Below are 14,135 nucleotides of genomic sequence, written 5' to 3' on the forward strand. Positions count from 1 at the left end.
GTCAGGATAGTTTACAGAATACTGTATTTGTCAATACAATTAAATGCATGACTAAGTATACAAATTAAGTACAAATCTGGAAAAAGCCATTTTTTATTCATATCATATACAGCAAAATCATAAATGCCACAAACTTAAATTGTGTCATAATTCTTCCCAATATAGACACGTTGATTAAATTACTAGTGTTTATATGCATTATATATTACAGAAGGAAAAAAAATAGCCATGATCCGAGATGAAATTCTATGCACATAGGACAATGTTTCATATAATATGCATTCAAGGTTTTTGATAGTGATAAAACCTGTAGTAATTAGTAAAATTCTTGGTTATTTAATGAGTGATATCTATGTATAAATAATTTTAAAGTGATAGACCCTGTTCTAGAAATTCAAATGTATGCAAGAAAAAGTACAACTTAATGATGACAATGAAGCCGTACTACATAATTTCAAAATTAATCCAAAACTTAAATCAAGTAGGACATATGAGTCTATCTTCATGCTTAAAACATGAAGAAAAAAATCTTTCCTGTATTGACTACACTCAGTACTCTTTAAGATATATAATTTGACTGGTCTTCATGGAAGTGACAATTTTAAGGTCTAATGGTACATTGTCTGAAGTCACCATCTAAACCGCACCCCAACTTCCTTCCTATTGTAGGGGCAAAGATCACTTTATTCTCATGGAGTATTGTAAAAAAATAAGCCTTAAACACAGTGAAATTTACTCACAGAAAATGTTAACGAGAGAAACTGAAAGGGCAGAACTGCAGAGGTTCAGGGGAAAGGGAAAAAAAAAGGGGGAGAGAGAAAAGCAGCAAGGTACTTTATCAGTCCCAAATTTAGATCACAAGAAGTTGCTGTGTTTTCCCAAAGGGAGGCTAACACTCCCTTTAGTAACTTTTAAGTGGCCAAAAGTAATGGCTTCAAGGTATATAATTACAGACATAATTTTAGGGAACTGAAATGCAGTAAGTATCTTTGGATGGAATGTTAGACTGGTAGGTGAGAGTCTGTTGAGAATAAAAAGACTATCCTTTTTCACAACAGAACTCTTTTTTCACAAAAGAAGTCCTAAAAACATTTTTAGTCACAACACAAGTCTTAAAAAAAAAAAAAGACAAAAAGTTATGCAAATGTCAAAAGGCTGAGAGAACAGAGAATTCTCTATATTGTAATTATACTGAGTAACAAAGTTCTAGAACAATCAAAGTCCCACATACTGTGCTACAAAGCAGAGAGACTTTGGAATGAAGTTTTCAGCCGGTCTATATCTCAATCCGATCTCCTGTTTTGCCAAGTTTCTTGCATAAACATCAGAAGTACAACTGACTTCTGTTGTCCACCCAACTGCACACTGAATATTGTTTTTGAGTTATCCTGCAAAAGAACTTACATGCTATATTATTATTAAAAGGAAACTGGGAAAAAGACAAAGGAAACAAGATCTGTTTCCTAATAGAGGAGAAAGCCGGTTCACTGCCTCTGGCATTCATTCTTCAAAGAACATTTTTTTTTTTTTTTTAATGTGACTAAGACTGGTGGACACACTTTCTCCCTGCATACTCTCCCTTCTGGAAAATCCTGACTGCCACTGTTGTTTTAGAGTCTAACTTACGATGCTTGTGCAGGTCTTGGCTGATCTATTAATACACTGCAGATACCCGAGATGGCAACTGTTTAAGAGGCTGATGGTGCAAAAAAACATTCCCGTCTAATTTTGTTCTTCTGATTCCAATATCTGAAGAAGCAAAGAACTTTCTTTCAACGTAACTGGTATGTGGCTTTGGAGCATGTTACAAACTTGTGCCTCAAGAAAAAGAAAGGAAAGGAGAAGACTTGTTAGTCCTCCCTTTAAAGGTCATCACTTTTTTGACTGGGCCTTTTCTATAGAGAGCAATACTTTCTGCAATATCCAGACAAGACAGCCTTGTCATCTACACTGCTGAGCCAGTTTGCATTATAGGGGTCTCATCCTTAACTGGGTATAAAAGACGAAAGTGGTAGAAGTCACAAAGTCTAGATGACTAAAGTAGCCAAGTTCTCTGCCAGAACAAGCCTGCATGTACTTAGGTTCCTGTATTCTGCTGGAAAGCCTTTCCTTTTACCAAAGCCAAACTATACAGTAAGTGTAATGAGGATGTAGGTAACATAGAACTTTTTCACTTGATTAGGAAGCCTAGTTCTTGAAGCAGTTGCAAGTCATTTGCAAAGTCTAGGGGAAGTGGTTGAGATTAAACAAACCAGCCATCTGTATGTAGGTAGAAACGTACGCCACCTTCAGTTGGCTCTCACCAATATTTTGGGAACACCCAAGATGCAGCTCACATGGGGAAGGGAAGAATCTTGTAACCAATAATGATAGAACTGATAAAAGAATCCTACACATTTTTGTAGCATGCAAATCTGCGTATGTGGAAATGAGCCCCTCTAGGGTCAAGAGTTCCAAACCAGTGCTGAAAGGAATAGGAAGGTATAACCAAAACTTTAACTTTCTGAGATCCAAAAAGGCAATGTAGTCCTATGTCTCTTTGGGGGAATTGGAAAACATCTCTAACAGAAGTCTTTTTCCCGCTAACATCTTTGTTCCTGGCTCCAAGAAAGAATACATGTACACCTTTAACAGTTCCCTGAAACAGAACCGACTGCCTATTCACACTGGATGATCTCTGGAATGCATCAGTAAAGCAACTCCTTTCCTGACTACACGGAATATGGACAAAGTCTATGAAAATGAGTAAAAAGCTGCACAAACTATTTTAAAGATGGTCTTATGGTTTTGAGCATGGCATTAATTATTTATTTTCTCACTGCCGGAAAAAAGGGACTATTGTTAGTCTTTACTTTATAAGGCTTTCCCTTGTGTTCCTCAGTAGGCTTTTTCTATAGAGGAGTACTTTCTCCAAAACTTTGAAAGAAGATACCCCCAGTTCAACTGAAAAGAAAATACAGTTGTTATGAAACATGAAATATTTTTCCAGTTCAAAAGGTATGACCTTATCATACTGCTGATTCACAGATGACATCACATAGTTTTAAGAACAGGGCTGTACAGCTTCTAAGTTGCCAGGGCCACACTAGCGTGATCCACAGGGTCCCAGGCAGCTGCACCCCCTTCACCATGCACATGGATGGCTGCTGCATTGTGTGTATGTGTGGCACTTCCCTCCTCACCCCTCCCCAGCTCCTTTGCTGCATTGTGCCACCAGTGCTGTGGATGGCACTGCCTGCTCCCAAAAGTGGGAGCAAGAAGCAAAAGCTGAAGAGCCTAGAGATGCCAGATGCAGCAGCACTCAGATCAACAAGGGCCCTGCAAGGGGTTAATGTGCAGTCCCCAAACAACCTGCAGGCTGCCACTTGAAGAGCACTATCTTACAATATTTCAGATCTCCGATTTGTAGGATTTTCTAGTGCAACGCCAGCAGAACTGCTCAAGAGTTTTCATCTAATTTTATACAGCTTTTAACCTCCAGCCAGAATTATACAATTCTATTCTATAACACTATGCCAGCAGGATGCATAGAGCATCCTGGAAGGCATTAGTTGTTAAGGGATTTGTGGCAGCTGGCCAAAAGCACAGTTGCATCTATCTCCATTTTCTGTCAGCTGCTGGGTGGCGACTGAGCCTTCTTTCACTTGTATGGCTGGCATTACTCTGCTGGAAGAGTTTTCTGCCACCACAGAAGTTCTGCCAGTAGAAGTAGTAGCTCTATACGGTTTAAACCAGGCTGTACTTATTTTTTTGAATGGGAAGATGCCTCAAGTGATTTTTTTTTTTTAAATAGAACCCTAATGTAGAGTATGCTTTTCACATAATCCACTAGTCTTTAGATAACTAGCAATGATTATTTGCTAAGTTATTAGCGTGAACTTTAATAACACACGCTATTAAAGTTCCACTTGCAAGTTTGGATGTGAATTGGTAAATCTATGACATTTTACATAATTTTACTTCATGTTTACCTCCTACATTTAAAAAAAACAAACAAACAAATTTACAGCTAAAACAGGATTGCAAGACCCATGTTCATTTTATAGTAATGTATTAAAAATATTAATAACTTTCACTGAGTTGCAAAGAAATAAGTGTATGGTCCTAATTACAATCAAATACAAATGCATGCCTTCACAAATAATTGTACTACACATTAAGTAATTACAACCTCTAGCAAAGGCATTCATTCAAATAACAGGGGATCCCTGACTTTGCTATAGATAGTTATCATACTTGGGCCTTTAACTTCCAAAGCACCTCTACTCGTTTATTAAGGCTATTTTAAACAAAGATATTACAGCAAAGAAAAGATTTTCTTTTACAGGTCTCAGAAGTATACCAGGTACTTTCCAAAAAACATAAGATAAAGTCATTGCCCTGAAGAGTTTGCAATTTAATTTTAGACATGATGCAATGACAGGTAGAGTAGCAAAAAAAAAAAAAAAAAAGAAGAGGAAATACACAAACAGAGAATCACCATCAACTTAAAATGCCTTGTATAATACACAGAATCACCATCAACTTAAAATGCCTTGTATATTTTCTTGTATTAGTCAGCTTCTTGCGGGTAATACAACAAAGCATAATAAAGAGTTAAAAAACTCAGCTTCGTATGCCATGAAAACAACCTGGCATTAGTAGTACACTGTCATACTTTTAAAAAGTAACAACAATAGCTAATAGGAAAGTCCTATATTTACAATCTGTTTCAAGGAGTTATTATTGGCAGGCCCAAAATAAGACCTTTATCCATTTGTAAGGTCAGCAGAATTGTAAGCATGCTTCCCATTAAAAGTAGTAGCTCATTACTGGGCAACAATTAAAAGTTCAAAGTAGTAAAGTAGTATTTGCTTCTTTATTGCTCTTGTTTATATGATGTTTGTTGCATAATCCCTGGCCCCTGTATGCACACGTGGGAGGGTGTTTCAAGAAGAGTAGGATTTTGTGGTTTAAAACAGCTAGCAAAAGAGAACAGCTGTTCCTAAATTTGAGAAATTATATTGCATCACAATCATATTTATTTGTTCAAGAAGGAAAAACTAATCACTTTTCTGCTCTGGAGTAGAAATAAATACATCTTCTCTTAAATGCCATTTTGTAAGCAAAATCTGTAGCACATAGTACAAGAAACCTATTTCAACCACAAAACTTAGCTAATATGATTTGAAAGCAGATGAACAGAAAATTTTAGTCAACTGTCAGGTAAATAAAATAATCATAATTTTTATAATAAATGTGTATTTTGTAGTGCAAACAAAAATACAACTAGAAATAAAGCAACTGCCATTTAAAAACTGTATATTTAGAATTTCAACCAAGGTGAAGCTGGTGCTTTTCGGTGTTTTACCTGAGAGGGACTAATGAGGCCTGTTTGATCATGAAATGCTGATCACTTTACCTCCGAAATTCAGGTGCCTTTAGGTTTGGATATGGGCAGCCAAAGTGTATGCGCGGGTGGGGGGGGGGGGGGGGGGGGGGGGGGGGAAGGAAGGAAGGAAGGAAGGAGTCTGTCTGTACCACTCCAAGCAAAAGTCCATTTGGTTTAAAAACAAAAAATCAGAATTAAACTATTAGTGACAGCTTCCATTTCTAAGCACCTGAAATATTCTTCAATACAATGACAAAGCAGTTCCTACATGCACTGTAGTGGTTTCTAAAAAACTCAAGATATATAATGGGTTGCCAACCCAAGTTTTGGGTTTGTTATTTTAACTGACAATATGTAAACTTTTTAATGATAACCAAACTTTCTGACTGACATACTTTTTTACTGTAGTGTAGGAGTGCTGTTGTAGTCATGATGGTCCAAAAATTATGAGGGGCAAAAGGATTTCTTAGGGCGATATCTTTTCTTGAACCAACTATGTAGCTGGGATGAAGTTAGATAAACTTCCAAATCCAAGACATTAGGAAGAATGCCTTATATTCAAAAGCTAGTCTGACTATCTCAGCTACATAGCTGGCCTAAGAAAAGATCTCACCAGAAGAAATCCTTGCCTCTTGCATATGTTTGTACTGACATATGTTTTAGGTAATATAAATATAATCCTTCTGTCAGGGCCTGGACATCAATAAGAGCTGGACTCAAATTTAGGGGTTTAACACAAACTTTCTAAATCTGGCTTGAGCCTCCACCCAGAATAAAAGTCATGCTTGGCTGCAGTAATGATTTTATCAACATAATGCCCCCAATCCAGGGCCCCCCTACTCACTGTTACATCTTGATACACCCCCAACTGCACCCTGCTGTCCCTACCCCACCCTGACCTCTGCCAGCCCCACTCCTGTCCTGCCTAGACTCCACCTGCCATCTCTCTCCCACCTTGCAGCTCCATCCCAGCTGCACTGCCCTCTCCCTGTCCCACCTAGTGCCACGCGTCTTACCTAGCTTCCAGGTGAGCAGCCATTACAGGCAGGCAAAGCCTGGGATGCAGCAGCAGGATATGGCAGAGGCCAGCCACAGAGGTTCCCATGGACCGTAAATTCCTGACAGACAGTTCCCTGAAGAGTACCAAGCTGCACTCGAGCTCAGACAAAAGTTGTTGCTGCCATGCTCTGTCTAGTAACACTTACGTCCAGCCTCAGTCAAGCCCATGGTTTCTTTTCCTTCTCTCTCTCTTTTTTTTGTTTTTTTTAAACAGACTTTAAGGATGAGCCTTTTTAGACTTCTTTTCTTACAAGCTGACAACCCTGACCTAGGAGACTGTGACAGAATCAAGATTAATTACTTCTAAACTAACCTACAAATCAGTCACTGACCTTTTATAATGGCAAACCTAACGCACATTTCATTATCTGTGTTTTTACAAGCTATTTCCAAAGTCCTTTAGATTACAAAAGCACCTTTGCTACTCTAGCATTCTTGTTCTTCCTTTAAATTGCATTTTTTCTACTGTTTGCTCAAAGGCTTACAAGATGCTAGGTCACAATTCTGCAATATGCTCCAAAAAATAGGTGGTCTCTTGCATTCATAGAATCACAGAGAAGTAGGGCTGGAAGGGACCTCCAGAGGTCATCTAGTCCAGTAGTCTCCAACCTTTTAAAGTAGATCACTTTTGGCATTTAAAAGCAACCCAAGATCTACCATGCGCCGCCAGCCCCCCCCAGCAGGTAAGTCGTGGGGAGGGGCAGATTGAGGCAGAGGGAGATAACATTATTTGGGACCACACCTCCCCCAGCAGGCCAGTCCCACCTGGCTGGGGTCCCACTCAACTTACTCCTGCCTCTGTGGCACTGTCCCTCACTGCAGGAACCTTGATCTAGCCCCTGCCCCTTCCCTACCCCACGAACTAACCTGCTGGGCTGGGGCAAGCACATGCATCCATGCGGGCACTCAGCCCCCCCCCCAACCCCAGCCTCAGACAGACTCCGAGATCTACTGCAAGAGGCTCCAAGATCTACTGGTGGATCGAAATCCACTGATTGGTGACTGCTGATCTAGTCCAAACCTCTGCCTAAGCCAGGATCATCCCTATTCACACAGGGACATACAAAAGCCATTAGAGAAAAGCTCAGAGTCCCACTTGAACAGAGTTGCAGGACTAAAGGTTTGTGCAGAGCAGCTGATCCTATTTAAGAACAGGAACTTTGACTGGTTTAAACAGGGGGAAAAAAAAATCCAGAAGAGACTTTACGTGCAACCAGCTGGGTAGCAAGAAAGGTATACCTTGTAGCTGGGTTAAGGCTGGGTTTATACAAGAATGGGGTAGAGATTTTCTAAATTCAAGATTATTTGACAAGGATACATTCGTACTTTAAAACAGCTAAACAAGTCTTCTCTTAACTAGGCTTTTTTCTCAGATTAAGTTTGGGTTTCTCAAATTTAACCATCAACCCAATCTGAGGAAAACCAGGTTAGTCATTAACTGTTACACAATCGCATTTGGAGAGATCTCACTCTGACTAGTGTATATCCCATATACACTCCCCCTGACACCACCTAGTGCTCTGAACTACAAGCACTGTCATTACATACACATGCACACACCAGTCAGCACCGCATGCTCTAAAATATATATATGTACACAAAGGTGTACTTGGTAGCTGTGTTGGTCTGAGACAAGACGACATACAAAAAACTAGAACTCTTGGTTCCCAAATGATACCTGCTTATATACACACCACCTAATGCTCTGAAGTACAATCACTGTCATAACATAGACAGACACACGCACACACAAATCCCACCCCTCCCACCAGTCACCACCAAATGCTCTGAAGCGCAGCCAATGGCATTAAACATACACAGACATATATACATCCTTTTCTGTATCAACACATTTCATGTTCAAGGTCAAATCAGCCAAATCAGTTCTAAATCACATCGAATGAGCAGAACTCGATCGTTCCAGAAACCACACTGATTGAGCAAGCAGAACTCAATCCTTCTACACACCACGGATGGCACGACAACTGGCCAGCATCCTCCTCCCAGGCTCTCACCCTAGGACTTCAGATACTCCCAAATCCATTGGCAACCATCCTACCTGCAGGCCCAAGCCTGGAGACCTTGGGATTCAGACATCCCCACTTGATCTTAGCCCACAAGAGGCCGAGAAGCTTCATCTGGGCCCTACATATACACACATGTACTGTCCCATCCCCCCCACCCAATGCTCTGACGTGCAGCCAGTCATGACACACATGTGCACACCCCCATGCTCCGAAATGTAGCCACTACGACACACCCGTGTGCACACAGACTCATAGGTTGTTAGGGGCTGGAAGGGACCTCGGAAGATCATGGGGTCCAGCCCCCCCACACCAGGCAGGAAAGACAGGTAGGGTCTGGTGACCCCAGTGAGATGCCCGTCCAGTCTCCTCGTGTGTGCGCACACCCGCCCGCCACCAATCACCACCCAAGGCAGCACACCCGCCCGCCACCAGTCACCACCCAAGGCAGCCACTTCTCCCCCCACCCAGGAGATCTGTGCCCACAAAGCCCCTTGCCCCCGACGACTTGGCGGCTCCAAGGAAAGAGCCCGTTTACCCAGCCTCAACCCGTCGCTCCCACACGCGTATCCCGCGGCACCCGCCGCCTCCGGGCAGCACAGCAGCGGCAAGGGGAAAAGAAGCCCCGAGCGGGAGGAGCGACGCGGAACCGGCCCCGCGGGCTCCGGGGCCTCTCCCGACACCCGCGGCCCCCAAGGTCTTCCCCGGGGCGGCCGGCCCTGCCCCGGCCCGGACGAGCCCGACCCCGGGGGGGTCCCAAAGCGGCGCGAGTAGTATCACTTACCGCCGCGCGCGGCCGTTTAACGGCTCCCCAGAAGTCTCGGGCCGCGCGACGCTGCCGGGGGGGCGGGGCGAGGCGGGGCTCTGGAGCGCGCGCCCTTGCCTCACCAGGTTTGTTTATTTACCTCGCTCGCTGGTTGGCTGCGGCCCGCGCCTGCTCACTGCGCGGGATGCGCCGTGGAGCCTATGGGCGCCGGGATGGCTCAAAATACTTAGCGTACCGGGCAGCGCGGAGCTTGGCACTGCTGTTGCCTGGTGCGCCATGATTTCGATGCGCCTCAAACATCCTACATTTTGATCACTTCGACTGTTGTTGCTCTACATCCTGTGCGATCACTAACAGTCGAAGTGCTCAAAATGTAGGCTAATGGTTGAGGCAGGTCCTTGTGGCAGCATTTGCAGAACCCAAGTCACCCTCAGAGAGTCTTGAGTGACTTGGGGGTTTGCTGTCAGCACTTTCTTAGGACTGCTTGCCTCGAAATAAAGAAATGCTTCGACTTTGATGACCCAGTTCTCACTCATTATAGTGAGCAATAGGAAATAAAGAGGACAACTTATTTGCAGACTTATTTGCATAATTTTTTCAGTGTATGATGATAGTTGTTCAGCAAATAATCATTTTGAGCTTCCAATATAATCATTTCATATTTAAGACCTGGCAATGCTGTTGGAAGGCCCGGCTAGAAACGGCCTAGGCTGTAGCACAGCTGTCCCACCTCCTAAGCCAATGCTTTCAGCCACCCTGTGGCAGGGACACCCCCGGGGCACAGGCAGCCTCTGCAGATCGGGCAGGGGGCGACAAGTAGCAGAGAGCCAAGAGGGCAGGGAGCAGAAAGCAGAACAGCAGATCAGGCAGGGAATGTAGGGAGCAGAAAACCAAGCCCCAGATTGCACAAGAGAACACAGGGTGGGAAGTAGAAAGCTGAGCAGCAGATCTGGCAGGCAGTAGTAGAAGGTGGGCATGGTACTCAGGGAGGGTCCAGGACTAATTGATGGCACACCTGCCAAAAAAGGTTGGCCTCCACAGCTTTCAGCCACAAAACCATCTTCTTTTCTTTCTCTTACACATTATTGAGCTTGTCTAGTACTGAAGTAGGCATTTACAAAGAGCCAAAGCAGCACAGCCACATGTACCTCATTTCCTCCCAAAATATTAGAAGCTTGACTAGGAGTATTCCAAGAAGTCTGGCAACCCCAGCGATATAGCTGTCCCTTCATTTTCTAAATTAAAAGCAAAGTAAATAAAAATCACACACATACTTAAAATTACATCAGAAGAGACTAGCCAGATGGTGAAAAAAAAAAAAAACAAACCAAAACCTATTATAGATCTAGCAAGTCAAAATACTCAGCTCCTTACATTTTAAAGTTCTGAATTTTGTCAAGATATTTCTCTCAATATCTTAAGAGGTCAAGGCTTCTTTCTTTCTTTTTGATCTTTAAGGGCAATGACCATATCTGGGTACTTAAATTGGGTTAGCCTTCCATTGTTAAATTTATCACTTTTCTCTCTTGCACAGTATTAATTTATATCCAATATTTGCTGACACCCCATTTACAGTATCTATATGAGAAATTTTACGAGTCTCCATTCATGTGACCTAGAGCAGTTAAAGAATCCTTTCCAGTTTTTTTTATGTTGTTTGGTTAAAAAACTATAGTTGGAAGGTTTTCTATTAACCCCATGCCTTTGTGACAGTGAAATCACATTTTCAAGGAGGTGATTTTTATGGCAGATTTCACTGCTTACTTTCCCTTTACTATATTTAAATATGTTTTTAAGATAGTTTTGGCAATGTTTTTAGTGGGGGGTTTTGTGCCCATATTTCCTTCTCACCATGAGGACTGTCCCCTCCTCCCATAAAGGTTTGTATGCAATAGAAAATGTAAAGCTTTGTTTAGGCTACATAATTACAGCCCAGTTAGAGTTTCAATCAGGAAACTGTACCATTGTATCTTGCAACTATGGAACTTGACCAACAAGGCACATGTGTTCAGTTGTATCACTTCCTTCAGTCTGTGTAATACATGTACCTATTCCATAAATCTCTGGACAGCTCAATCAAGCTACATTTGTAGGAACAGCTGTTCACTTTAAAAAATAAATCTACCATTATTCTCTATATTTAGACAAATTAAAAATGGCATAGCATAAAACATTTGTATATGTTGAAACAAAAGAGACCTTAAGAATGTATGAAGTACATCTTATTAAATAAATCTTATAAAATAAATCTCATGCATATGATCATAGAAGTTTAAGCATCTGAAAAGTGTCAATAGTATAAGATATTCTGCACAGTACGGGGCGGGGGGGAGTGGAATTAAAGAGGGGAGTGTAAGAGTGTCATTGACTTTGCTGAGTGGACCTCTGCAATATTGCAACTGTATTGCTGGTATTTTCCATCAGTATCAGTACTGGATTAATAAAGTAACCTAATATGGCTGTAACAGTTGTGAGGGGAGTGTTAAGTGAAACTGGAAATGCAATTAAGCGCTGTGATTTCTTAGAACATGGATAGGGGTTAATATTGTACACAGAGTGCCAGCTGCACTCCTTAGTCTTCACTCCTAATAGCTGTTCTCAGTTGGAATAATCTTTTAAGATAAGAGTTTCTATCCTCATCTTTAACATAACAGAGAATTAGAAGTCTTGAAACATCTGTAAAAGTTTAATAATGCCCACATTTCAGGGTTTAATAGCTTGGCTCTTCATGTTTCCACAGTTTAAATTATCACTGAAGAATGTGCCACAAAAATTTGCATTCTTAACCTTTGTTTCCTTGATAAAAAGTAAGCAGCTTTGTGATCAGTTACAAATAAGAATGTGTTAATAAAATCTATCTTTTTCAATTTTCCTTCAAGTAAACTTACATTTGAGCTAAAGTAATACATTGGACAGTAACAATACAACTAACAACTCTACAGTTTGGGCAAAATTCATCCCAAAGCAGAGGGCAGTGAAGATTTTGGCACGCTGCTCCTCCTGTTACTAGAACCAAACCTATGTCACATTTAATAATAAAACTCCCACTGACCTCTGAGATCAGGATTTTAACAAATGGTTTGAGTAGTTTTAAGTGATGCATAGGTACTCATGCAAATGGGATGAAATATCACCATTCATGTATATTCCTAGTAAACCAAGTATAATGGAAAAGACAACTGATCTTATATACCAGTATCTTAGCCTTGCCAGCTGCCACCATGATATTCAGATACTATTATAGACAGAACATTTTTAATCACTGCCAGTCCACACCCCCCCCCCCACACATATTTTTGGTTATTTTTAGCATTGATTTAACAGCCAAAACAAGTGTTAATCAGTAGAACCATGACTTGGAAGACCACACTAAATTAAATCATCACATTGTTTTTACTCCCACATTGCATATTAGTGAAATGTCAGTGTATGCCATAAATACTAAGTGAATGACATCAAGACTGGTATGTCAGACTGGAAGTAAGTCTTGTAGTCTGTCTTATTTTTTATTAGCAAAAACAAGGATGTGAGGGGGAATACAAGAATGTTTTGAGCAACTCAGCTTTGTTGAGCTGCTATTTCACTCAAATATTTAATCAGATTTTAATCATTATCTTTCAGTATCTCTGTTCTTGACTCACTGTCTGCACTTGTAACCCCTTTTTCTGCCAGCACCTTTTTTTTGCTTTTATATTTAGATAGTCAAAGTCCATTTAAAACTACCATATTTGCCCAAATCCAAGGCAACCCCCCAATAATTAGAATCTATACACAGAAAATATAAATTTGTTATAATTTTCCATGCATAGAATCCAATTATTGGAGGGTGATGTTAAATTACCCCTACCCCCCTACCACTGCAGCAAAGTAAGTAGTAGTGGGGGGATGGGATAGATAAGAAATGGGGCAGGTGGCCTGACCTCCCCCTTTCACTCCTGCCCCTTGCCCCCACTCCCTTGCCACTTGCCCTCCTGCCCATGCCTGCCACCTCCCCCACAACACTTGCTCTTCTGCTGCCTGCTGTCCCCTGTCACTTGACCCCCACCAGTGCCTTCCCTGCACAGTTACTTGGTCCCCATGCTGCCACTTATGCTATGTGGTAGCTCTGGCTCCATCTCTAGCCCAGGGCACTGAGCACACAGTGGCTCCAGCCCCTGCTCTGGGTACACAGCAATGGCTACTGCAGCTCCAACCCAGCCTCCCCTGCCACATGATCCCTGACCTTCAACCACATGATCCCTCACTTGTGCTGCCATGCGAGTCCCAACCCACACCCCTGGCCTAGGCCCTGGGACCTGGGACTACTACAGCTGCTGACTCCCAGCAGCAGTGGGGGAAATGATTCCAGTCCTGGCCCCAGCCTGGTACAAGCAATGGATCTGACTCTAGCTCCAGCCACAAGCTCAGCTGCATCTCCGTCTGCTACTTGCTAACTGAATCCAAGATAAAGCTTTTTCTCTTCCCATGTTGAATGGAGGGGAAAAAAAACTTGTCTTGGATCCAAGTAAATATGGTAATTTCTCCCTTTTTATCTAGTACAGAGGTGGGCAAAATGGAGGATCTGGCCAGCAGCTGGGATCCATTTCCCAGAATCCCCTGCCCACATGGCTGGGGCTGGTCTCCATCGAGACCCCAGCCACAGCTATGTTGTGATGGCAAGACTGAGGTTTATTTTCTGCCTACTTTGTAGTAGAATTGTTTCTACTTTATGCATGTTGTGTACATGTGTTCATATATAGTCAAAATTAGATAGCCAGGGCCAGGGCAGGGGCACACAGGCTGCAGATCGTGGCTCTGCCCTGGCACTGACCAAGCTGCCCCGGCTGCAAGATCCTAGTGGCTCCAGAGCAGCCCCCTGCCCTGCCCTGCCCTGGCACTGACCAAGCTGCCCCGGCTGCAAGATCCTAGTGGCTCC

General features: G+C 42.3%; 1 protein-coding gene across 7 annotated transcripts in view; it reads right to left on the minus strand.

Annotated features, from left to right (window-relative positions):
- The window catches only part of GKAP1 (G kinase anchoring protein 1), a 45,335-nt gene extending 35,965 nt beyond the window's left edge, over positions 1–9,370 (minus strand). For 5 of the 7 annotated variants that reach the window (XR_003093738.1, XM_014519309.2, XM_014519308.2 and 2 more), the window contains exon 1: positions 9,239–9,370. The gene's annotated coding sequence lies outside the window, so the exon portion shown is untranslated. Of the gene's footprint in view, positions 1–8,489; positions 8,537–8,992; positions 9,210–9,238 lie in introns of those variants that run through there. The other 2 variants (XM_025202515.1, XM_025202516.1) reach the window with 2 other exon arrangements.
- Positions 9,371–14,135: the final 4,765 nt, after the last annotated feature.

Source organism: Alligator sinensis, unplaced genomic scaffold, assembly GCF_000455745.1.
Source record: "Alligator sinensis unplaced genomic scaffold, ASM45574v1 scaffold226_1, whole genome shotgun sequence".
NCBI classification, from domain to species: domain Eukaryota; kingdom Metazoa; phylum Chordata; order Crocodylia; family Alligatoridae; genus Alligator; species Alligator sinensis.